Here is a 26,632-nt window from a genome sequence, read left to right as displayed (position 1 = left end):
GTGGGATAGAAATGATTTCAAATGTTTGTATCCGAGATCCTCCATAGGGAAAAAAATGACACCATGCGCGTAGAAAACATATTGTTAGATTCAGTTCCAGCTATACACAAGAGGAAATGCAAGAATTTTGAAATAAATTGAATATGTTTATTTAAAAAAAAAATGGAGATAATAATAGGGCATATTATTTTAGTTTTCTATTTTACTTATTATTTTGAGATGTAATTATCAAATATCCAACTGAACCCTATTTGTTTATTTATGTTCAGAAGGGTACCCACGAAGGGGCCTGCCGGGTCCGGAACCCACCCTCCCGAAAGTTCGTAACTCAACATACATTTTTGAACACTGTCTCAATAAAACTATCCTTGTTTAACAGAGAAATAATTGATTTAGCATGAAAATTTGATGTTACACTTCCTCTGTATTCTTTCACTTATAAAAACATTCTAGTGCTATCATTTTTTTTCTGACAATATAGGTTGAAGTACTTTACAATTACTTATTGTCTTTCCGGTACAGAATAATACCCGTTCAATACTACATAGACGAAGTGGCTTGTAATATTGGACTACAAAGCTTGGGACCCCCCGACAAAAATTTCTGGATGCGCGCCTGAGTGTACATGAATTTTAAATAGAAAATTAATAACTACGGATTGTTGTATTTTGTATTCTTTGTTGTTTTACGAATGAGCCACTGTTACATTACGGCTAGTAGCCTTTACTAAATCTCACTGTTACTTTATGGCTAGTAGCTATTAATATAATTTATTAATAGCCTAATTTATAATGTGAAATGAAATGAAATGAAATCTTTGAGTTTTACGTCCCACGGATATGCCGGTTAGGCTAAAGGAGACGGTGATTATGAGAAATGAATGAAATGGTGGAATGAAGAAAGTGGGAGGAAACGGGAGAACCCCGAGAAAACCCACGCACACGGTGTTTGTCCAACACAAAGTTCACTTGGCAGGAGCAGGGTTTGAACCCGGGACCCCATGCACCAGAGGTGAACGCTCTGCCACTGAGCCACCGCGGCCCCCTAATTTATAATGTGATCGTCCACAGAAACGTAAGATTTTTTTTTAAGTAGTAGAAACTAATATCTTTTTAAAATTTCTTTCGAGCGAGGACAAAAGAGAAAAAGGTTTAACGACCGTGAGAAAAAAAATGAATTGGCCATTTCAACGGATTTACACGTTTCATGACTGCCCGTTCGTCCCAATGTAAAATTGTTCACTCGCTACAGGCCATATCGTTCAACATTTCCACTCCAACTTTTAAACTTAAGGATTTTATATACTCTAGGGAAGTTTCTCTAAATTTTTGTTCGTATCTATAAAGTTAAGGGTATTTTACTGAAGAATAAGAAAAAAAAATACTATTTGCTTGAAAACAGCTCTAACAATTTTGTTTGTGTTCCATATATCAATATTTCATTAACAACCTACACTGTAGTACAAGTCATTTCTCTGGGAAAAGTTCACGAGAAGTATTTTTTTTCTTGGAGTGAAATTTTTTCTGGATTTTTTTTTAAGAAAGAAAGTTTCAGTCATATTGTTCATATTTCATAAATGAATATATTCATTACTACGTAACAACATGACATAACTCATTTCTCCTGAAAAAAAGAGGGGTAGTTTACTCTTTGGGGTGAGCTCTTATGGGTATTTTTTAAAAAAATATTTCAGTTATTTTATTCATACCTTACAATATGATATACCAGGTGACCCATAATTATGTATATGGTCTTTGACTGTATATGATGTATATGATTTATATGATGTGTATTATGTATATGATGTATATTATGTATATGATTTATAATTCTGAGCAAAAAGTTTCGATATGGTAGCACTGTGTCGCCTGAGAATGGGGATAACGGTCACTTGACTTACAACTGTTTGAGTATGAGAGACAGGATAGCAGTGCTGAATGAAACATTCCCAAACTGCTCTCGAACACCCGAACGAGAGTCTGTGGAGTGGCCACCTCGATCTTCCGATATACCACCGCCTGACTTTTTTTTCTTATAGAATGTTGTAAAGGACAAAGTGTATCAACACCGTATAGGCAATTTGGCCGAACTACGGGAAACTATCACATACCATACCATACCATACCAGTAGTGGCCTGTCAAGTTGCATGCGACAACGTTGGTCTTCGTCTCCAGGCATGTATCGATTTCGATATTGGATTGGTGGACTACGCCATCCAGAACAGAGATTAAAATTCTTGTTAGTAAAGGTATGAGGTAAGTGTTTATGTTCAAGATATGTTGCTAGTTTCTTTACCACAATCTTTTAAATATCATACTAGCTGAACCTGTGCTGCCTACTCAGCGCATCGTACTGTTATAACCATGAATCTCTTTCCCAATGTGCATGTCTCCTTACTTACACAAGTAAAGGATAGGAGACTCGCAAAGAAAGTAAATTGCTATGTATAGATGTTGGAGTGAGTTTGTAGCAAATTTCTAGAACTAACACAATATCAAGTGGATATTTTAAAAAAATAATAATAATAAATCCATATCCGTCCGAATACTCCTCATTGTGTCTCTTGAAGCCTTTCAAGTTACCTGCATACAATAGATTTTGTTATTTATATTTAAGCAAAGCGCCTGCAATGTCCGTCAACCAGCCATACGCAACTTCTCTACTGGTTGCCTAATACCGTAGTTTCGGCCTGCAACAACGTTAATCTTATGTGCTCAAAACGACCCATAAAATGTTGAATAGAACAATAACGCCACAGCTTTTGAAAATTTGAATGAGAGCTGGACAATCTACACAAAATTTGGAATCGGCCAGTGAAAATCGCAAGTGTCTAGCACTTGCGCTTTCCGAAATATTGTCGAAAGGATTGGAGACAAACATACAAACCTTGCATTTTGATATATAGATAGATAATTATGGGCCATCCTGAAAGTCATTTCTCATGAAACAATCGAGGAGATTGTATCAGGAGTGGAGTTTACTCTTGCGGGCGAGTTTCCTTCTGTACGTTTTCCTCAAGAGCAGCTAAGGGAATTTTGTTCATATTTCGCAAATAAATATTTCATTAATAATTAATAGTGTTGCGAAAATTATTTCTCATGAAAATATTCACTACTGGAGGTGGGTTTTCTTTAGAGGAAGATTCCCGTAGACATCTTATAATTGTGTTTGCATTTCACAAATAAATGTTTGAGAAACAGCTGCAGCTTTAAAAAAAATGTAAACGAAGCTTGTAGAATCCTGGGGCACACCATAAGAGTTGGAAGGAATTTTAAAAAGGAAGACACATTAAAGAAGGATACGTAATGCAATCGTTAAATCGGAACAACATTACCCTGCAGGAATCTGGAACTCTGTGAGCAAAAATTATAGCTGCCATGATACAATCAAAATTCGCAATATCCTTAGTTTTCAAGAAAACAGGGATACATCCTACATTTGAAACTTATCAATCTTTACCTAAGCAACTGAAAATTGTTTCCCTCGATAGCAGAAGAAAAGTTCGGTTACTCTGCCTTCTATACAAAATTTTAAACAAACAACAACAACAACAAATCAAATTGACAGTGTTATTTGAACTTTCGAAATTTAGAGTTTCCAACGTCAGAACACGCCCAAAAGCTGGCTTATTTCATTCTAGAACATTGAAAGCCAGTATAATGGAAAGTTTACCTATTTGGAGCATGTGTGACCTCTAAAACAAAATTACCTCTACAAAAAAAAAAAAAAAAAAAAAAAAACGGCTTATTTTTGGGGGAGGGACGAAGTTTTTTCACTGAGAGTCGGCTTCTTTAAAAAAACTGAAATTTTTACTTTCTTAACTTATTATGACTTCGTTGTTCAAATATTCCTTTTGTTTTCCTCTAGTGGATTCTAAAATTAATAATATGCATTTAAAATATCCAGTACCCGTAATTCCTATATTCAGTCTAAGTGTGCCTGTTTGGATTAGTTTTCAAATTGGCACTGCAGTTGTTGTCAGTAATTATACGTTATGCAACTACCATATCCCAAGTGTTGTTTTGGCTGCTTAACCATATCAAACACCTGGAATTAATACGTTTTGATATTTATTGGGTTTTATTGGTTGCCTAAATTCAATTTGGCAGGCAAAAAAGTGTCACATGCCAAGAAATAGATTCAAAGACGACAACCTTTTTAAAAATAGAATCTTGATAATATCTCGTTCTCTGTTCAGAAAACATTTTATTCCTCTCTTCAGAGTTTTCAGTTTACAAAATGAAACTGATAAACGACCATTTTGAGTATCATTATTCACATAATTCTTTCTCTCTTGACTGTTACGCCGTTTCATTTTTTTAAATAAAGTTTGTGGATAACGTTTTAAACGTTTTCTTCCTCGTGTACAAGTGGTCTCAGTAGGCCTATATGTTATGTAGAGTTATAATGTATTTTTACTTTATTCACAAATTTTAAATGAAAACTTTGTTGCACAACAATTTCCACAACTGCAAAACGTACTGGATTTGCTGCACACTTTGAACGCTATTAAACATTTTAAATTTGATATATACTCGCTGAGCAAAACAAAACGTTTATTGCAAATATATATATATATATATATATATATATATATATATATATATATATATATATATATATATATATATATATTATTAGCGTATAATAGTTTCGCAAATTATCCACTTTGTTTTATCAGACGCTTTGAATACACAGGTAGTGATATATTTAATATACAAGGGACAGCAAAACAATCCACTAATCTTGATTGGTTACTTACATCTACAACAGTCAATCCCCTTATGCCAAACACCAAAATATGAAAACAGAAACAAAAGTCATTATCCCAACCCCTGTTGACAACAATACATTTCTAAAGAAACTAGGCCTAATAAACTTTACAATTAACTTCCTGTATTGTTTTGCGCAGACAACAGTTTAAATCAAATTTTCCTATACTAAAATTAAAGCTTCAACAATGGTAAACATTTTAGTAACAGATTTTTCTAGTTGAACATTGGCCTAATAGATCTATAAACAATTCGTTGAAACTAGACTCCATCTATCGGTTTGCACTTTTTCTATTCTTTCGATTTTCTTCCACTCTTACGTATTTTCAATTTTTTTTTTTTTTTCAAGATTTCAAGTATCAAATTTTCTTTCGTATTTCAATGGGAAAACCAAGTTGGAACGTACTATTATATGTCCACTAAATTTAAAATTTACAAAAATAAATGCATTCATTAGCTAAAAGCCTAAGATTTCCGAGGCAAAATATCCGCGAAAAACTCTTTCTCTCTCTCTCTCTCTCTAAGAAAAATAAAAGTTTTGTTTCTTCCAGTCTTTGCATGTCTAACAATACAATTCGAAAAAATGTATGTCCTTTCTATACAAAATCGCTCAAGGTTTTCGTCCATAGTACAAAATTTACTGGGGTTTCAATAGTCCTGGGGTTTCAAAATATGGATTATGTGTAACGAAACATATTCAATCCATACCCTGGGGGTCTGCCGCACAAAACGTTTTTTTATGGCTGTTAGGTGAATATTTCCTATCCAAAATAGCTAAAGTTTTTGGCCCGTAAAAAATGACACCATCGATCGTCCTGGGGTTTCGAAATTTGGATTATGTGTAACAAAACAATGAATCCATACCGTGGGGTCCGGTGAACACTTTTATTTATTTATTTATTTATTTATTTATTTATTTTGTGTGTGTGTGTGTGGCAGTTATTAATTTCAACAGTTTATTTTTGAACAGAGGGTTAATGAAGGAACCTATTCGTTGGACGCTGAATCGAATGCAAAAATCGCTTGTTGGTATCTCTTATCCTTTTGCTCTGATAGCTATCGACATATAGACGGAAGGACGGACAAAGAAGGTCTATAAGACTTCCGACACTTACGTATAGCATAGTTTGGATGTTTTTAAAAAAAACTGTAGTCAATAAACAGGATTCATACAGATAATATTGATTTAAAATACGTACAATAAAGGTAAATGGGGATAAATATTTCCTATGTAATAAAAACTATATTAGTTTTAAGTTTAAAAAGTTTAAGCTCTGTGAGTAGGAAGTTAAAATAGGGTGAAAAAGATATGACGACATTATGTAATTATTTAATTTGTGAGATATTATCTTACGTACTTTAATGCATGTAAACACGTAAATCAAGTTATAATTATCGCCTACCTTTTTTTAGTTCGTTGAACGTTAATAATGCAACTATGATTATAGAATATTAACCAATTATGATATACAAGGTGTTTGAAAACAACACCGACAAAGATGATTCCTGACACGAAGATAAGACGAAATGTATAGATCAACTTGAGTGCACAAATGCTTCATTTGGAAGTTATAGGCTGACAAAACCACGAAGCATGAAATTTAAAGGTCAATAGCTCCAATACTATGGAGCCTACCGTAGTCGGGTCAACACCTCACTTAGAAACTAGTACGTGCCCTATCAAATATCCATGTTTTAGAATCCTGTGGTACTTCCGCAACAATTTTTATAGAGGTAGTTGGTGAGTACTTCAAATTATATGCCCGTAGCGAAACTGCCTCTATAAAAAATGATATGTGAGTACCTTAGGATTCTGAAACATGTATTTTTGGATAAGGTACATATTAGTTCCTAAGTGAAGTCTTGATCCGACTACGGTAGGTCCCATAGTTTTGGAACTATGTGACATTAAACTTCATTTTTTTCATTTTTCGGCAGAATATAACGTCGAAAGGAAGCATTTGTGCACCCAGGTCCGTTTATACTTTTCATCTTATGATTTGGTTGGAATCCTAAGTTATAGGTCTACATAGAGCCGGTTGTACTGTATATGCAACACGTGCATTTGCACCGTGGCGGGAGGTTTCGAGGGACAGCAAAATCTGACACAACTATATTATCTAAAACAGATATTAATTCTTGAAAACTGGCTTCATGATGATGGGTACTTAAATCTACTCAACTGACCTATTTGAGTACTATATTCATAAATCACGTTTGTGTCACGTTAGTTTTAGCTCATATGGACAGTGCTACAGCAAATGGTCAAACAAATTCCAGCATAACTTGCTTGGTTGTTGTCGAATACAAGAACTCAATTCTCAAACAGTAAAGAACACTTGTTCCATTTAGTTAGTTATCACAGTTTTGATATGAAAACTAGTCTTGTCTTTGTTACAAACAAGTTTCTTATCACTGAAGTGGAAAAAAGATTTTTAAGAATAACAGATGTAGAAGAAAAATCAAGAAATAAAGATAAAAGAACTAGTTGCATTGGAATTGCAAACCGATACATTGAGATTGGAGCTCGATATTGAATTCTATAAAAAGGATTACCATCTTTACTCTGCAGGTGTGTTTGCTTTATCTTTCACTAACACAATAGATTATTATTTAAAAAAAAAAGAAAATAGACACAACGAGTTTGTATTTGTAGTGTTTAGGCCTTTCTGAGTGCGAGACCAGTTTCCCTTCTCTTCGTTGTTCACAATGGTAGCATACTTAAAATTGTGGCTTTTAAGTTTTGTTCTTTCTGGCAACAAGTGACGACATTGCACGGGGCGGCAAATTGCCTAGGGCCAGCCCTGGGTCTACATCTCATGTAGCCTTGATGTTGAAAAGAATGCTAAACCTTAAATCAACCAACAAACTACGAAATTCATGTCAATATCATAGGGTTTTTTTTACCACTTGTTGTGGTAAACCTCTTCGAAGATTTGCCTGCCAAAGATATGACTAAACTGTACCTCATAGGAATCTGCTACTTCAAAGACTCTACATAACTAAAAGATACAAGAATTTATGTACAGAGCTCCAAAAATTTCGAGAGAAATGTTGATGAATGAGTCTTGACAAACAACTTTTAGAAGTGTTGGTGTGTGTAAAAGGAATGTGCACCCAAAGGGTCAGTTGTTAGAGAATTTACTTTTTGAAGCGAAAAGTAAGAGGACTTTGTATTTTCGTTGAGAATTCGTGATAGCTTGTTTGCAATTTCGTGGGTGTTTTTGATCACATCAAATGATAAACATAGCCAACCACAATGTATAATTAATTATGCCAAACATATTTAAAATAGATATATATATAAAAAATGATCTCGCGATCTAAAGTAGCATGGGAAATAAATGTCTTTATTAACATAATCCACATGCGTGAACAAAGTGATGTATCACGCTATGCATACATGTATCTAATTTGAAAGGTAATTAACAAGAAGATAAAAGATAATTACGCCTAAAGACATGGCAAAATCATGAACAACCAATCAAAATATTTGATTACTTTGTTTTTACAGTCTTAGCGTGTATGTCATTGATGGATTATATTCTGGTTGCACATATACAACACTAGAAGAAATAATTAAACAGTGAAAGAAAAAAAACGGATGAGAATGCTCCAAGAGCATTGTCTGCACAAACTTAAAAAGAATGGAGAGACGGAGCGGGAAGGATAACTGCGATTGTTCCAACATGTAAAAGTAAATCTTTTTATCTCCACTTTCTTCTCTTTCTCGCAAAAGTTCGCAAAATATCGTCTCTATGGCTTACTGTTCCCGAGATATGGCTCAATAAATCTCCTTAAATTCTAACTTTTTTTTGGCCAATATCTGGGGAACGGTGGCCAGCTGGTTAGTGGCCACCGGTTACTATTTGGTACCAAAATGTTCACCGTCCTCTTACGTATCGACCAACACTTATGACTTACGGCTTCCGAGATATCGCTCCTTAAATCTCCCGAAATCAGGACTATTTTGTGGTCAATATCTTGTAAAGGGTAAGGCATAGAGAGACGATATTAGTTTTAATCAATACGTAAGAGGGTAGTAAACATTTTGGTACCGATATTAACTAGTGGCCACTGGCCAAACCAGTGGCCAGTTGGACAGTGGCTGCAGGTTAGTATTTGGTACCAAAATATTCATAATCCTCTCAGACATTGATCAACACCAATATTATCTCTCTATAACTTATGGTTTCCGAGATATTGCTCCTTAAATCTTCGGAAATCGGCCATTTTGGGGCAATATCTCGGGAATACCAAGGGTAACTCAAAAAATTACATCACTTTCTCAAATAGTTTTTGATGCTCTATCTATTTGATGGTTCAAAATTCAGAAAAAATAGCAAATACCAGATAGGCCGACACAAAGAAATAGAAAATTCTGTAATTAACTTTTTAAGTTAGTTGAAAAACATTCCGAGTTCAGAGAATGTTGTCTGTTTTCTATGGATATCAGACTTTTGGCTAATAGTGATGACCGGATTTAATCCCAGGTGAGATCTTATGTGGTTTAACTTGGTGCAATAAATGTACGTTAAACTTTAAATAAACACTCTATCAATCAACCAGTGATGAAAACAAAATTATTAATGAACAAAAATATGTTCAAAAAGTCCATTTCGAGTTATATAGCCTTAGAAGATTCAAAGACTAGAAACCAGATGGACCGATTCAAACAATTTCTAAATAATTTTTTTTATTATTCATAAAATTTCCAATGGTTTCTTGGAAATGAGTTTTCACTTGTCTGCCGGATCTGATTGAGTGAAAAATCGCTTACGTTTTAAGGTTTCCATGAACTATCAAATCATTGCGCCACTTAGTAAGGTGCGTGTTTTAAAAGAAAGTGTCTGCTTTTTCCTCGTCCATTTTACTGTGTAACCAAAATATAAATAATCAGCCACAGAAAGTTTTATTTCGAATAACTATATTACTTAAGCACTCATTTATTTCTTACACTAGTTACAGAACCATGAAAGGGGGCTAAAGAACACGCGTTCAAGAAAAGTCACGCACTGTATCGTATACAGCGAACCGAATAGGTAATTGTGAATATCCATTTCGCATGTACGCTAATTGCTGAAAACGCAAAAATTGTGTGCTCGCTAAATATTTTGCCTTTAATTTAGCTTTTAGGGTCATACTTCAATTGTTGGCTCAAATATCAGTGAAGAAAAAGCAATGACTGTGGCTTAGGAATATATAGACCATACCATTGCATTCAGTTTCTTTTTGAGAATGGAAAAATATATTATTTAATTAAGAAAGTGGTAAACAATGGAAGAGCCCGGACAGAAATTACAGATGTCGTCCACCATAAACTTACGCGGACTGAAATCGAATCAGGAATGCATGCTTTCTCATCAGGGTTCAGAGCTGTACCATAGAACCACATGCGGAACACTGATATAAATTGATAATACCATACTTCTTTTACTATGATTTATTATAGGCTTTTTTTTTTTTTTTGTAATTTGATCTATGACCTTAAGTTTCGTGTACAATCTAGTACTTCAACTGCACGTCAGTATATAGTAAAATTGTCTTACAAAAATACAAGAATTTGACATATAAGTTCTGAATCCATTCTTGCTAAAAAAAAAAAAAAAATCAAAACGTTATTTTTATTAATATAAAGGGGTAATATTTTGAGCAACAAAATCCAACTACGGACAACGCTGGAGATCAAATTCTGAAATTTGCTTGTACGTCATCTTGAATAGAACCCACATTAAAATATTGAAGTTGTAGTAAAAATTTTATCTGGGAAATACTTTCTAGTTAATTATTATCTGGTCTTCTCTAGTATTTAAATATTTGAAGCTGTTCCTAATTATTTCATCTGATAACGACACTCAGCAAATTTAATTAGATTAAAAATTTAGGGATTAACAGTTTGAATGTTTCTCAGAAATATCAATTGTTTCTAACAAAGATAAGATATTGAGCCGTAACTTTAAAAAAACACTCTATATGTTTAAACTCATAGACCAAGGAAAACCTACGCTCAGAGCCGGCTCAGAGATTTCGGCGCCCGGGGCGAAGTAGAATTTGGCTCCCCCTACATTTACCATACCAAACTTTTGTCTCCTTACTTTTTCTTTTTCTTTTTTCTTTCTTTTTTTTCTTTTTCTTTTCTTTTTTTTTTTTGCTTGCATATAAGAGAAGCCGTTTTTGTTGTTATGCTATGCTTAAATTTTATCTAGCTGCTTGGACAGACCATTTCAACAGCCAAAAACGATCAGTATGTATTCTTTTACAAATAAGAGCTGTTTTCAAGGTTTTTTTTTTTTTTTTTTTTTTGACATTTTGTTAAACTTCACAAAACTGCCTTTGGTTATATACAAATATACTTGGAGAACAGTTATGAAAATTTACAGCTATTAACAACGTTTCATACTGTCGATAAGAAATGGAGTTTCAATACATTAGAAACTATGCGCTTTTAAAATGTTCGAAATTGGTGACAGCATTAATTTCTAGTAATAATTGTAAACTTTTGTAATTTTATTCTGTATATGACCAAAGAAATAGTATTTTAATTTCGATTCGCTTAATACCAGCAACTAAACGGGTTGAATTTGTTAATGATGCACTTTTTTTTTATTACTCTTAAGAATCGGTGGTATGATATCATTGTTTTAAATCTGCATACAACAACAGAAGATAAGGATGACGATATAAAGGACAGTTTTTTTTTTTTTTTTTTTTTTTACGAAGAAGAATTAGAACGGGTATTTGACCAACTCCCGCGGTACAGTACGAACATACTATTAGGGGTTTTTTAATGCGAAGTTAGGACGAGAGGATATTTTCAAACTGATTATAGGGAATGAAAGCCTACATAACAAAAGTAATGACAACGGCGTTAGACTCATGAACTTTGCAACATCCAAAAACCTTATCGTGAAGAGTACAAAATTCCCACATCGCGATGTTCATAAATACATATGGACCTGGCCAGATAGAAGAACACACAATCAACTTGATCACGTTTTAGTGGATAGAAGAAGGCAATCTAGCATAATTGATGTTTGGTAGTTTAGAGGACCTGACTATGACACTGATCACTATCTGGTAGCAGCGATAATAAGAGCTAGATTATCGTTAAATAAAGGAAATATTCAACATCTAAAAACGAAGAGGTTTAGTTTAAAGAAATTAGAGGAGAACCAAGCTAGAGGGAAATACCAGATTGAAGTATCGAATAGATTCTCGGTTTCAGAAGGTTTTGAGAGCACTAGTGTTGAGGATAGTCCTACCTGGGTTGAAATTAGGGATAGCATTAACATTTCAGCAAGAGATAAATGGGGGCACGTAGGAACAAACCATGGTTCGACCAGAAATGCACCAAACTAGCGGAGGAGGGGGAAAAATCCGAAACTGCGTTGGCTACAAATCCGAATGATATAACTACATACGTGATACGAAAAATATACCAAATTTCGTTGACATCAGATGGGTAACTTCCAAAATATATAGAACAAAAAAAACGCGATATTTTGAAAGCTAAATTATTGAACTTGAAGATAATAGTGGAAAAATCGAGACACATATAAGAGCATCAACGAATTTAAGAAAAGATATCAACCTCGCGCGTACGATTCAAAGAGAGATGACGGAACAAGTATCACTTATACAGATGGCATCTTGAATGGAAAGATTTCTTTGACGATTTGCCTAACACGGAGCCAAAAACTAATGTACGTGGGGAAAGGGAAATACACACAGCAGAACCATATATTCCAGAGCCTAACCGAATAGAAGTAGAAATCGCTATAAAGAAATTAAAGGAACACTAATCTCCTGGTATAGACGAAATTCCGGCTGAGTTAAGTTTTACTGGAGGGGGAAAGTTTGGAACAAGATACACAAACTCATTCTCCTTATCTGGAAAAATAAGGAATTGCCACAAGAGTGGGAAGAATGAATCATTGTTTCAATTCACGAGAATGGCAACAAAGCAGATTGTAATAATTATCGAGGCATTTATCTTCTGTCAACATCCTATAAAATCCTCACAAACATTCTGTTAGCAAGACTGATCCTGTACGCAGATGAAATTATTGGGTGTTATCAATGTGGATTTAGGTGAAATCAATCAACTATCGACCAAATATCTACCATGTGACGAATTAGGAGAATAACATTGTACAAAATTTGGCAGAATTTGGAATATCAAAAAAGCTAGTTAGAGTAATTAAGATATGTTTAAATGAATCCTAAAGTAAATTCCGAGTAGGAAAATCCTTTCTTACAGCTTCCATGTCGAGAATGGCTTGCGTGTGTCTCTTCACTAATCTCATTTACACACTTTCATTCTCAACATCGTGATTAATCCGATTGGGTAGACAAACGTGATTAACTAAGCAAACTCATCACCATCACAACTCCCAACACGTATTTCAGATTTTAACCTTTTCCGATTTTGAAACCGCTTCTGCGTACACTATAAGTCATTATTGAGCAACTTGTATATCTCATTGTTATTATCAAATCAAAGCAATAAGTAAAACTTATTGTAACTCTTATTGAAACGTGTGAATTGCGAGCGGAGCGAGCAAGATTTTTTTTTTTTTTAACAAATTTGGCTATTCCTTTGCAAATCGACAACAATATTGATTTAATAGGGCGCTAAAACTTATACGGGGTGCCGCGTCATTTGATCTTTTCCAACACTTTTTCTTTCTTTTTTTTTGCTCGTTCGTCGCCCGCTTAGTATCTGCGCCCGGGGCAATCGCCCCGCTCGCCCTCCCGTAGCTACGGCTCTGCCTACGCTACAGGTTTATTTGAATTTTTGTAAATTCTTGTTATAACGGGTAAGAAATCCTCTAAAAATAGGAAAACCAAAAGGGATCAAAAGATTGCGATCTTGGCCAATAATTAATTTTTTGGATCTGGGGTCTCAAAAAATAGGCCATACACAGAAATATCCTTCATAAAAGTAGTACCAGTTTCTAGGTGCTATTTAGAATTATTTATCATGGTTCTCTTAAGTATTTTTTTTACATGTTTGAGAGTTTATTCACTATATTTCTTCTAGAAACATATTTTGGCAAACCTCATTCTTGTACGAGACTTTCAAGGTCATCTTATACGGTATACGTATTTACGTGAAGTCACGTCCAAACAAATATTAACCCACTTGGCCGTCTGTCAGTATTTTTCTCATTTCTATAAAATTATTCAGTGCGTATGTGAGTGAGAGTGTGTGTGTGTGTGTTTGTGTCTCTGGCGACTCGCATTTCACATGGAATTTCTTGAGAAGGATCTGAAATATTTTTGCGGTAAACCATTATCTACAATTTATGGAACCAATTGACGAATTTGAAAGCCTTTTGGCGTTCATCTTGGAACATAAAGAATGTTAACATTGACAAAACAGATGAAAATCGTCAGAAACAAGAATAAAAGAAGAAACATAATGGTCGCATTGATTTATTTATATATTTTTTTCTTTTCTTCTTTTTTTAAACGAAAAAAAAAATTGCTGTGCAAATGCGGAACGGATCTTCTTTCCTTTCAATGTCATCCATTGTTTGAAAAACATAAATTGCTTCTAAGAAATACACAAGTATTTGGAAATGAGTAAGCACTAGAATAAGAGAAAACAATACCGAAATGAAAACAATAAGCTACACAATTACTGAACATTACGTATTGAATATTTTTCTAATCATGTGACTGTTGTTGTGTTTCAAATTACAATCTTTCAAAAAAATACATTTCTTTCATCTTACTTCCTGTGTAAAAAACATTATTATATACTTTTTTTTCATTTTTCTTACGATTTTCCTCACTAATAAGGCCCATACACGGTCCACGGTTTGTGCAAACAAGACTGTTTTTGCAAATAGTTTGACTGTGTATGGTGCTGTATGAACTGTTTGCGCAAACGTTTGTGTAAACATTTTTCACATCTAACTAGTTCGAAAATTGTTTACATGAACATTATGTTTGCGCAATCAGGTGGACCGTGTATGAGCATGTTTGTGAAAACACGAGGTTTATATCGGAGTAGGAGGTCTAGTGTACAAATGCTTATTCTTGCGCTGTAGCGACAATGAATAGGATTCAAGAATTCTGGCGAAAATTTACTGAACTTTATCGACATTTACCTGAACTGTGGAAGGTAAAGAGAGAAGATTATAAAAACAGGAATCTGAAAAATGCGGCCTCACATGTTTCTATAATAATTTGTCCAAGCGTCTGGGATGCAGTGGCTGTTTCATATTTAAGTCCTCGTACGTGTTTCCGCACACAAGATAACGCAAAGTGGCAAACAACGTCTGCTCGAGAAATATCGCATCTCTCATATTTGTATCCTGTTTTCGAATAAGAGGTGTAACCATTTCCAACATTTTACCAAACATAGTTGAATCCATTCGTAAATAAGTCCACAGTCGAACTTATCTCAAGCTCGGCTATTAAATTTTAATGACTAAACTAGACCGTTTCTTGAACCACTCTTTTATTCACACCCTCGTTTCTTGGGGGAAGAGGGTTCGCGAGTCTTTCTCCTTCCAAAGTACAAGCAATTATTATCGCTAAACAAGCTGCTTCAGTCGATATGTTTACGCGATCAAACTCAAAATTGAACTGAAGTTTGTGCAAACAGTTAAACCGTGTATGGCCGAGTGTTTGCGCAAACACAGCGTTTGCACAAACATGATGTTTGCACAAACCATGGATCGTCTATGGACTCTTTAAGACTAGTTCGCCTAGGTTTTGTACTTATCAAAACCGGTTTGTGTAGTTCAAAAATGGTCTTTCGACTGCAGACTTATTCTTATGAACATCTGCGTGTGTCTGTCACAGAGATGGGCACCCTCACTCATTTTTGCCCTCAAGAGGGCCGCCCTCACCCTCACTCACCCTCATTTCGGTAGATGAGGGTGAGGGTGTCTGAGGGTGAGGGTGAAAGAGTCTATTGAGGGTGAGGGTGGCTGAGGGTGAGGGTGAGGGGGTCAACTGAGGGTGAGGGTGTCTGAGGGTGAGGGTGAAGGTGTCGATTGAGGGTGAGGGTGGCTGAGGGTGAGGGTGAAATTGTCGATTGAGGGTGAGGGTGTCTGAGGGCGAGTATGAGGGAATCAACTGAGGGTGAGGGTGATTGAGGATGAGGGCGAGGGAGTCGATTGAGGGTGAGGGCGGCTGAGGGCGAGGGTGAAAATGTTGATTGAGGGTGAGGGTGCCTGAGGGTGAGGGTGAAGGAGTCGACTGAGGGTGAGGGTGGCTGAGGGCGAATATGAGGGAATCAACTGAGGGTGAGGGTGGCTGAGGGTGAGGGTGAGGTAGTCAACTGAGGGTAAGGGTAGATGAGGGTGAGGGTGAGGAAGTCGATTGAGGGTGAGGGTGAATGAGAGTAAGAATGAGGGAATTGATTGAGGGTGAGGGTGAGTGAGGGGTAGCAAAAATGCCCATCACCAGAATGAATTCCTGAAGGATGTTTGCTTGAAAGTTATTTGTTTGGGAAATGGTTCAAATAGCACTTCCCTGCGAGCTCCAAATAAAGCAGCAACCTAGTTGGCACAAAGTGACGTAATTAGGTCATAAAACATTAGCTGGTACAGTGTACGAATTAATGGGGATGGTGAATGGGATATTCCGTGTGACAAAAATGTAATTCCCTCCCTGAAGAACATTTTCATTTTTTCTTCTCTCTAGTATTTTTTTCGAGTGGTCATATAGATAGAAAAGATAATAATGTATTTTATGTAACGAAACAAAAAACAGGCATTTATATCTGACTTGAAACATATCAAAAACATTTTTGCAGTCGCTAGAATCACACAGTTTGTTGCTTGGAATAGTTACTTATTGATGCAGAAAACTTTCCTTTTGTCAGAAGCAAACTATAGAGGCTCGAGAGGGGTGCAAAGGTAACGAAAATTCTGCAATTCTTGGAAAAGCATACATTGTAAGACGTGTCAATCTCACAAGTCCTCATAACATTCGTTGTAACGGATGATCTATACTTAAATAGAATGAAGTATTAGCTTCTATATGCCTGCTTAGCAGTATATATATATATATATATATATATATATATATATATATATATATATATATATATATTTCGTTTTCACCACTGAACTTGAACTATTTTAAATTTAATTGATAAGTTTGAGATTTGGTTTCCTGCTTAAACGTACAGTACACATCATGTTTTCCCACTCCCATATAGAAACATAATTAGTGGTTAGTCCAATTTTAAATAATCCAAATTTAAACTACTCTTACTTATTTTCTAACCCTCGTCATCGCTAGTCGGTTGCCTATCTTTTCACAAGCAGTGACGCAACTAAGTCACGTCACTCAGTGACTGAATGAGAAGGGACAGTTACATGGGAGGGATAATTCAACAAGTGCTTCCAGTTGAGGGTGGCCTTCCAGTTGACCTGCTGAAAAAGAAAGTGATGTTGCAATTTTCACCGTCTTGCTTACTGATTTTTCAGTAGTCTTCGCAGAAAGACAGATTTATCTAGATTTTCGTTACTTTTGTTTTCGTTGCATCCTCCTTTCGTCTCCCTTACCTTGAAGGGCATAGTTCTGGAATGTTAAACTGAAATATTTCATTTAATTTGAATTCAATTTGGATAGGTATTAATGAAAAGAAAAAAGAAATCAATCATTAGTTTCATGATATGTGCTTATTTTAGTCTTAAATATATCATATTGTTAATATTATGTAACTTCCACAACTATAACGCTTGTACGAACCAAACATGTTAAGTGGTTCGCCCCTTTCCTTCCCCCTCCACGTAAGGCATTAGTGCCGCAAAAGCCCGATGAGAAAAAAATACAATCCTCCTTTGCCACTCCCAGAAATCCGTCCTTGACCGCCCCTTTCCATACTATAATATTGATTTCCTTTAATGATTGTATTATTATAATATTATTATTATTACATAATGTATCTATTGATAATATAATTATAGTGATGGCAACAACGTATCACTTCGACACAAAACACGTGCCATTTGGAGTGTTATTTACGAGGGCGGTAAGGGTAAATTTTCTGCTTGAGTACAAATGAAGCCAGTTGGGGACCAATAGAACGTCTCTTACTATTATTTGTAATGTGTGATATTTATCCACTTGAAGAGTGTGTGACATTTCAGGCTGGTTTTGGAGATAGAAATGTTTTTACCATAGATTTTCATGAGTGGTGTTTGAGACTGGCATTTGTATTTGTTGTTTCAGTAACAAATTCCATGGCATCTTTTTTTTAAACATAAACATCATAGAGTAAGGAAACCTCTTGAATTTACAAGGTAGGAAATTTATATAAAGTCTTCTTTCGAAAGTTACTCTCAAACAACAGTGTGTCGTTTCCCACAACTCGATTTTGTTGTTGTTTGTCAAAATATTTTTATTGAGGATATATCAGTTCCTATTCCAGTAAAGATTAGCACATATCTGACGAAACAGCTAAATGTTGCGGGAACTTATATTTGTATTGATCCCTTGCAAAAAAGTGGTGAGTGTTCTCGCCTTCGGGATGAGATAAGTCTCATACAATCTCGCTGCTGAAAAAACATTTAGCTCCAAATGAACACGAAACATCCTAAATTTCACGATAGCTTCGTAAATTGACAATTGCATTTCTCTTTTAACGGAGTCCTTTATATTAACTCATTTTATATAAAGTACTATTTTTCCGTTATTACCTGACCAGCGAACGAGTGCAGGCGGCCGGTTTTGGAATTAAAATGCAAGAAGCAGTGTTTCTAAGCGGATTATCTGTAATTAATCTATCACAGTTCTTTTTGTCGTGTTCGTAATAAACCACTTCACGCATATGCTCAAGTAAAGACAAACAGTTTCAAAAGTTATTGAAGTTATTTGCAGAACATTTTAAGTAACAAGCAAAGAAAAAGGAAAAATACATACATCCTACATATTAACTTGCCAATAAACTGACCTCAGTATTGTACAAAAGATCAGATGCTCTCTGTGGGAAAGAAAACGAATTAAAATTGGTCGATTCGACTCGTTCCGAAATTTTTGACGAGAGGATATGTAAGATGTGTACTCATTATTTTCTGGTGACTGCCTCTAGTATTTTTAAGTCTATAAAATATGCATAGGGACAAATTCAAGCAAAGATCGGGACAAAAAATCATCGGAGGAAACAAATTGTAGAGTACTCACAAGAAACACTAGAACTTTCGGTAGACATATGATCTCCCGTTTTCAAAAATATAGGGTATGCTTATCCATGTATATGCTCCTTCTTTCGTACATATAAAGTGAGAAGTGAATCGAGGAGAGTCAAGAAAATTGTCGAGTTTTGTAGGTATGACTAGTTCACCCAAATGTTACATCTCAATTTCAAACACTATTTAGTGTTAAATGATTAATAATTAGTATATATATAGTATGGCGCTAAATTCGTTCTACAAAAGTAGAGGAGTGATTCCTGAGAGTAAAACAAACAAAAAAAAGTTCCAATAAACATAGGGGGGAAACCCCATCGTTTACATGTTATAGGCTGCCAAAAACAGGAAAAAATTAATTTTAAAGGTCCATAGCTCCAAAACTATGGGACCTACCGTAGTCGGATCAAGACTTCACTTAGGAACTAGTATGTGCCCTATCCAAAAATGCGTGTTTCAGAATCTTGAGGCACTTCCACAACAATTTTTATAGAAGGAGTTTGACTACGGGCTTATGGTATAAAGTACTCTCCAACTACCTTCATAAAAAGTGTTGGGTGGGTACCTTAGGATTCTAAAATATTTATATTTGGATAGAACACATACTAGTTCCTAAGTGAAGTCTTGACCCGACTACAGTAGATCCCATAGTTTTAAAGCTATGGACCCTATGTTTATTGGAACTTTTTTGTTTGTTTTACTCTCAGGAATCACTCATCTGCTTTTGTACAACGAATTTAACGCCATACTATATATATATATATATATATATATATATATATATATATATATATATATATATATATATATATATAACTTGATAAGGTAATTGTATGAACCCAATAAAGATCATTTATCAACGTTTAAAGATACGCAAGTCATTACACAATTTACTTCAATAATAAATATGATTTAATTGTTGTTATATCAATCTTTCGTGGACTCATCGTAACCTGGAAGAATTCTGATAAATTTTACATGAAACTAAGAAGGAAATTAGGACCACATTTTTTTTTACAAAAATTTACAAAACGAGACGAGGAAATTTTTATTCGAGACTAGACTTTTAAAAACATCTACGACACGAGACGAGAAAACCTGAATTCTCATCTCGTCTCGAGATCAACGCTATGAGCAATAGAGTAAGAAATCAAATATATACGTTCATGTTCCTTTAAGCTGTACTAAGCTGCAAATGTTCCCAATGTTGCATTGGGGCGGAGGGTGAGCGATTAAACTGGGGTTCCCGATAATTGAAGGTTCCTTATAACTCCAGTGAAATTCAGAAAAAATCTCTGAATTACGTAAAAAAAAAAAAAAAAAAAAAAGAAAAAGAAAACATACAAAATACATTTTCAAGGTAACTCTTACAGTCATTGCGTTATTATAAGATTAATTCTACTTCTGAAACTGATTAGAATGAATATGTATTTGAATAACGAAACCCCTCTCATAAGTTTTTTCAAAGTATCAAGTTTGAGAAGAACGAAGTTTCTTCCACTGTTGTTATCTCATTGCTCATGATACCAGTGATGAAACAATTGGCCAGAAATTACGCGGCCGCTTCTTACATCAATTCATGAAAAACATGAGTCCCAATATTAGGTACCTAAGTTCAGTATTAACAAAAAAAAAAAAAAAAGAAAAGAAAAAAAAAGAAAAAAAAGAAAGAAAGAAAGAAAAAAGAAAAAAGTCACCCAACCTCTTGCAACCGTGTGTAGCTTATTTTAATACTTACACTTTAAATAAAAATACAACTGGATAAAGACGACTGCCTTTGTCTTTGGATTTCATATGTGAATAACAATATAGGGCTTTTCAGATAGAAGAGGAGGAGGGGCAGGTTTTATTAAACAAGACCGTACATCTGATATGTTTTAACTATAAACAGCTTGTGTTTATAGGCTAAACTCAGTCCTCTGAAGTCAATCGACAAACGCCATTAAAATGTTAAAGAAAACAACGTATCAGTATTATTATATACTACAGACACAAAGATACCACTAGGCTCCCAATTTTTAAATTTATATTGTGTGTGAAAGCAGTTAGTAGATTTAATTCTTTGTCACATGATAACTAGAACCTGAGGGAAATTCATAGGGAGTCCAGGGGATATTTCTTTCCTTATAAATAAAAGTTGTAAATTTATTATGTACTGAAGCAGTTATACTTACGCTTACACTACCCATACGCTGATGTTTTATCAATACTTTTATTCAAACTACGAAGGCCTGGGTTTCTGTAATGATTTTAAATTAAGGATGTACTGAATCAAATTTTACAAATCAATCCCGAAAGGCAAGCTATCCAATCCCATAAATCTTTAAAAAACGAAGGAAAAATTTCTTCACCTTCTTTTCCCTCAAATGATTCATTTCTCTAAAGAAAATGAAATTTCTTTATTTTAACGCCCATGATTATGTTGTTTATGCTAGAGGACACAGGTGATTAATGAAAGTGAAGGATTGTAAAATTAAATTTTGATCTCTCACTGGGAATCAAACCCAGAACCACGTCCAGTAAAAGCACATGCACTAGCCAATAGACCAACGGAGAGGACTTTCACAGTTCTAGAGTGGAAACATATATCGGAATTCTTCCCTGGCCAAAACTCGAGAAAATAATTTATTTGTCAACCGACAAAATACACTTAAAACAAGCACAAGCATCGTGAGCCTTAAGCTTAATTTGATTTCAACTTACAGTTACAAGGCATTTCGCAAAACTCTAAGCTATCAACCTTAAATTAACCTTTTAGTCATTGACATTGTCATTCCTTCGTTTTACAGGTTGATCCTGTTTTATAATGAAATCAAATAAAACGTAATCAATTTTTATACAATCTGCTTAGTACACGGTAGAAGCTCACTGAATTGTCAATTGTGCTATGTTGTTCTTAAATTGGTAATTTCCATTCATATATCACTATTCACAATACATCTGTATTACTGCAGGTATGGTTCACTACAACTATATAACTTATGGCTTTCTTTATTAAGCGTAAACAGATTAGGCTATGTATAACATCTAAACTGAAACTTTTGAAAACCGTTGAATACACTACAGGGTGAAACTCTCCGCTCCTCTGTCCCACCGCGATTGCCATGGAATTGATGTAAACACAACATCAGCGCCATCCCTTCAAAACAACACTGGTATTCTGGTCAGGTAATATATTATGCAACTTAAGAACCGGCTTTTATATACTTAAAGTAATGAGTAGATGGATCGAAAAGTAGAACCACATTATGCTTACCATTCTCAAATGTATTACACATAACTTCTAGACTCAATGTGGTGTTATGAGGTAAATTTCATACTCTTAAACATCTTACTTAAGCTTTCATTAACTTTAATTTTTGTTCCTTTGGCAAAATACAGGCTATAATCAACTCGCCCTTTCAAATTTTCTACTCTTATATTCGGAGGCTGCTTTTGAAGGAACACCGTTAAAGAATCAAAGTTTTCTTGCCTCAAAGTAAGAGAAAGAAGATAATCTGATCCAGTCAGAAGGTGCGGGGCACAATTCGGAACAATATTGTGGAGTCTTAGGTTCCCAAATCACTTGCATTTATACACTTGTATAAGGAAAGCTTGGTGCAATATAGTGCGAAGGCACGTATTGTTCCCAGGGGCCTCATTTGGGGGGGGGCAGGGAGGGGCATTTGCCCCCCTGAGTTTGAGATGTATATAGATTTTATCAATAGAACAGCAATAAATCAGTGAAAAACGCGAAATTTTGCTTATATCAAGGGGTATTGCCCTCCCCCCCAAAGCAAAATCTGAAATGCTCCTGATTGTTCCCAGAAGAAAATAAAAATTCCAACTGTACTATCATACCAATTAATGAAGGCAAGAACAGCACTTATGTTACTTATTCAAGTGATTTAGGCATCTGTCTCCTTTTTTAAAAAAATTGTCAGCAGCAACGGGTCATAAGATATCCAAGGATACTAAAGATAGGTTTTTTTTTTTTTTTTTTTTTTTACAAATTTGGCTTAGCACATAGGTGTCCAAACTCTCGAGCTCGTCACTCGCACTCAACTGAGCTCGCGCTCAATAATTAAGAGCGAGCCCGAATCCTAATAAAATAAGTCAGAGCAAACCGGAATGAGTGCGAGCCCAACTGAGGGAAGTGAACCGGAGCAGGGGCCCAACTGAGGGAACTGAGCTCGAGCGAGCCCAGTGCAAAATGGCTATCTATTTAATTTATATATATGAAATATAAATAATAATATACCGTAGATATAATGTATACCTGTGTATATTATTATATATAAATTTCAATCACTTGAATGAGAATGATATTTACCCTTACTTATTGTTGATTAAATGAAATGAAATGAAATTTTGAGTTTTACGTCCCACGGTTATGCCGGTTAGGCGAAAGGAGACGGTGATAATGAGTAATGAATGAAATGGTGGAATGAAGAAAGTGGGAGGAAACGGGAGAACCCCGAGAAAACCCACGCACACGGTGTTTGTCCACCACAAAGTTCACTTGGCGGGAGCAGGGCTTGAACCCGAGACCCCTAGCACCAGAGGTGAACGCTCTACCACTGAGTATTGTTGATTAAGTACATGAAGATAACTGTGAGTGTGAGGGAGTCTATTGATGGTGAAGGTGGCTGAGGGTGACCAGGGTGAACTTAGGTAATTTCGTCACCGGAAATTTCGCCACCGGAATTTTCGTCACGGTAATTTCGTCACCGGTAAATTCGTCACCAAAATATTAGCATGTAGGTTATTTCGTCACCGGAAATTTTGACATAGTAATATCGTCACCTGTAATTTTGTCACCAAAATATTTGAATGTTGGAAATTTTGTCATGGTCATTTTTTCACCTTTGTTGAACTAAGTAGAGACAAAGTAAAAGACCAAAACAGCTAATCTTATCTTACTCAAACTTGGAAAACAATTCAGTTGGTGTTCGACTCTGGAATCGAAGTTTCGGATACTTGACGCAAGAACAAACAATAATAAAAGAACATGATGTCAGCTTCAGCAAATGTTAAAAGCATAGGTAAAATGGGCCGCTAATGGATTTATATATCACTATTTACAAATATTTACAAACAGTCTATGTTCTTCCCTCAGAGTAAGCGACCATGTTTCGCAACCATACAGAACAACAGGCATGATTATCGTTTATATATTTTAAGCTTCAAATTCCTCGACAGAATTCGCGACGACAAGAGATTTTGAACCGAATAGTAACACGAATTCCCTGCTTTTAGTCGACATTTAATTTCTTCGTGAATATGATTTTCGTCTGTTAATATTGATCCTAAATATTTGAAAGTATCCACTTTATCAAAAGTATTATTTAATATTTTAACGCCTCCACAATTTGCCGTATTACGGTCCCGACGCACTTCCATGTATTTAGTTTTCTCTTTCATAATAAATAATAATAATAATATAAAAACACTAGTGCCTTTGTTTGACATGCTGTTTTCTATGACATAGTGAGATTTGCCACCACGATAGATTTTTTTTAAGGGAGTTTAGAGGTTCAGACCCTCTGTAGCAACGGCGCTGATTATTATTAGGTTATTACAAACATAATTTTTACCGTTGTTATGACATAGTTTGTAGTAACATAATTGTATTATTTACGTTGAATTTATGTCCGGTTAGCTTTTGTCCGCTTCTGCATCAATATAGGTGAGCTTATGTCCACGATCCGCCACTACGCGCAAGAACCACGTAAGGATGGAAAACTTCAAATATCTATATGTTAGTGGTAAAAGATTCACTTTGGAAGAACTGGAAAAGAATGGATCCCTATCAACTCTCCCTTCCAGATGTTGGTGTGCAACAAACAAGTTTAAATAATTCGCCTGGGGCGTATTCCAAGTAGCAGGAGTCTCTTTAGGGAAAAGCGAACTTTTCTGAATGCGCAGGTGGCGACTTGCCAGAGGAGCATAAACACAGCCTCATAGTTTCCCTCCCGAAGTCTTCTAATCTTCCTCGTAGTGTTCATAGAACAACAGCGAAAGACAAGATTCGATCCCTCCCCCAGCACTCAACCATGCGTCAATCTGCGAGAAATCTTTGGTAACAGATTTCCAAGAAAAAGTGATGTACTTGACAAAAGGAAACATCCCATGCTAGTAGAAATGTTGATGACAAATGCAAGCGGAAACAAATAAAGACGATGGTCACGGTATTGAGGACAATACAAAGATTGGAAGCGGAAAAAACTTGTAGGTTGCCTTCAACTGATCCAAGTGATTTATTCAAAACAACTGGGCATTCACAAAAGCATTTGCACACGATACTGGTAATGCCGGCGCCAGCTGCGGCAATGTCGGTGACGGCCATGATTTCAATGTAATGAAATCTTAGCTTGCACACGCACCGGCATTCACTGGCGCAAATCCCGGGGGGATGAGGGAACATGTCCCCTCCAATCTTGGAACTGGGGGGACTGTTCCCCCAATAATCCGATTTGAAATGTGTATTTTAGAAAAAATGTGATGATTTGTGACGATTCGCACAAAGGAAAGTGAGATGAAATTGATGTCCCCCCAGAATAAGCCTTAAATCTGCCCCCCTCCCAATTTTGAAGATGAAGACAGTTCTGCTCCCTGATCCTCCACAGGATTGTTTTTCAATGCAGCCGGTGTTATTACCAAAACCGGCTTTGTCGAAGGCAATGCTTCCTTCTGGGTGGTTGCACACACGGCCGGCAATGTCGCCTGGCTATCTGATACATTTCTACAGTTTAGGTAAAGTGAGTGATTGACAAGGCGCTGCGTATTCTTGTTTCGTTTCTTGTGTTTTGGAATTTTGTTGTTTCCATTTCTTTTATTACAATTGTATATTATTATTATTATTATTATTATTATTATTATTATTATTATTATTATTATTGTCTCGACCTGCAAATCACTTTATTATTATTATTATTATTATTAGATTTTTTTTTTTACAGACTGTATTGGAGTAGATAATTCCCTTTCTTAAATAAAATATAACACGTGAGAAACCTGGAGAGTGTCGATTTTTAAAATTAATTTTCGTCAGAGAAAATGTGCGATATCTGGAAGATATCGATTTCCGCCTAAATAGTTATCATCAAATACAATGTATGAAATTTGGATATCCAATTTTCGTTGATTAATTTTCGACTCTTTTTTTTATTTTTGTTCTATCTCTCTTTTTGAGTATATCTTATTCTATCGTACTAATGCATTTAAATTTTATTATATTACAGCATTTTGCGTTTCTACAGTCTTTGAATGAATGTTATGGAAATTGGAATTTCAGACCAATAATGTAGGCTGTTGTGTATTCCATGCTTGGATAGTTTTTAGAAAGAAAGACTACTAACTTTAAAATAATTGTTGTCTATATACAGTAATATATCTACGAACTGCGTTATAAACCCCTGTCCATTGCCATAAATATGTACAGTAGATATTACTTGTCCCACTCAACCAGATGCGGCTCTTAACCTATGTGCAGAATCTATCTTTTAACCTACTTTTACGCTCTCTTTATAGTGATGTCACCACCGAGACGCTTGAGCTTGTCGTCCGCTTTTCGCGTGAAGAATTACTAATAAGACAAACAACCCCTTATTTACTTTGGACTTCTTCTGTGTTCGATTTGTGTTTGCTTTCCTATGTAGAACAGATTTTTGTGGGAAAATCTTTCTGTCGTATGTGTTTGACTACTTGGTAGAAGTTAG

Source organism: Thermobia domestica, chromosome 17 (genome assembly GCF_964235325.1).
Source record: "Thermobia domestica chromosome 17, izTheDome1.hap1.1, whole genome shotgun sequence".
Taxonomy (NCBI): domain Eukaryota; kingdom Metazoa; phylum Arthropoda; class Insecta; order Zygentoma; family Lepismatidae; genus Thermobia; species Thermobia domestica.
This window is presented reverse-complemented; position numbering follows the sequence as displayed.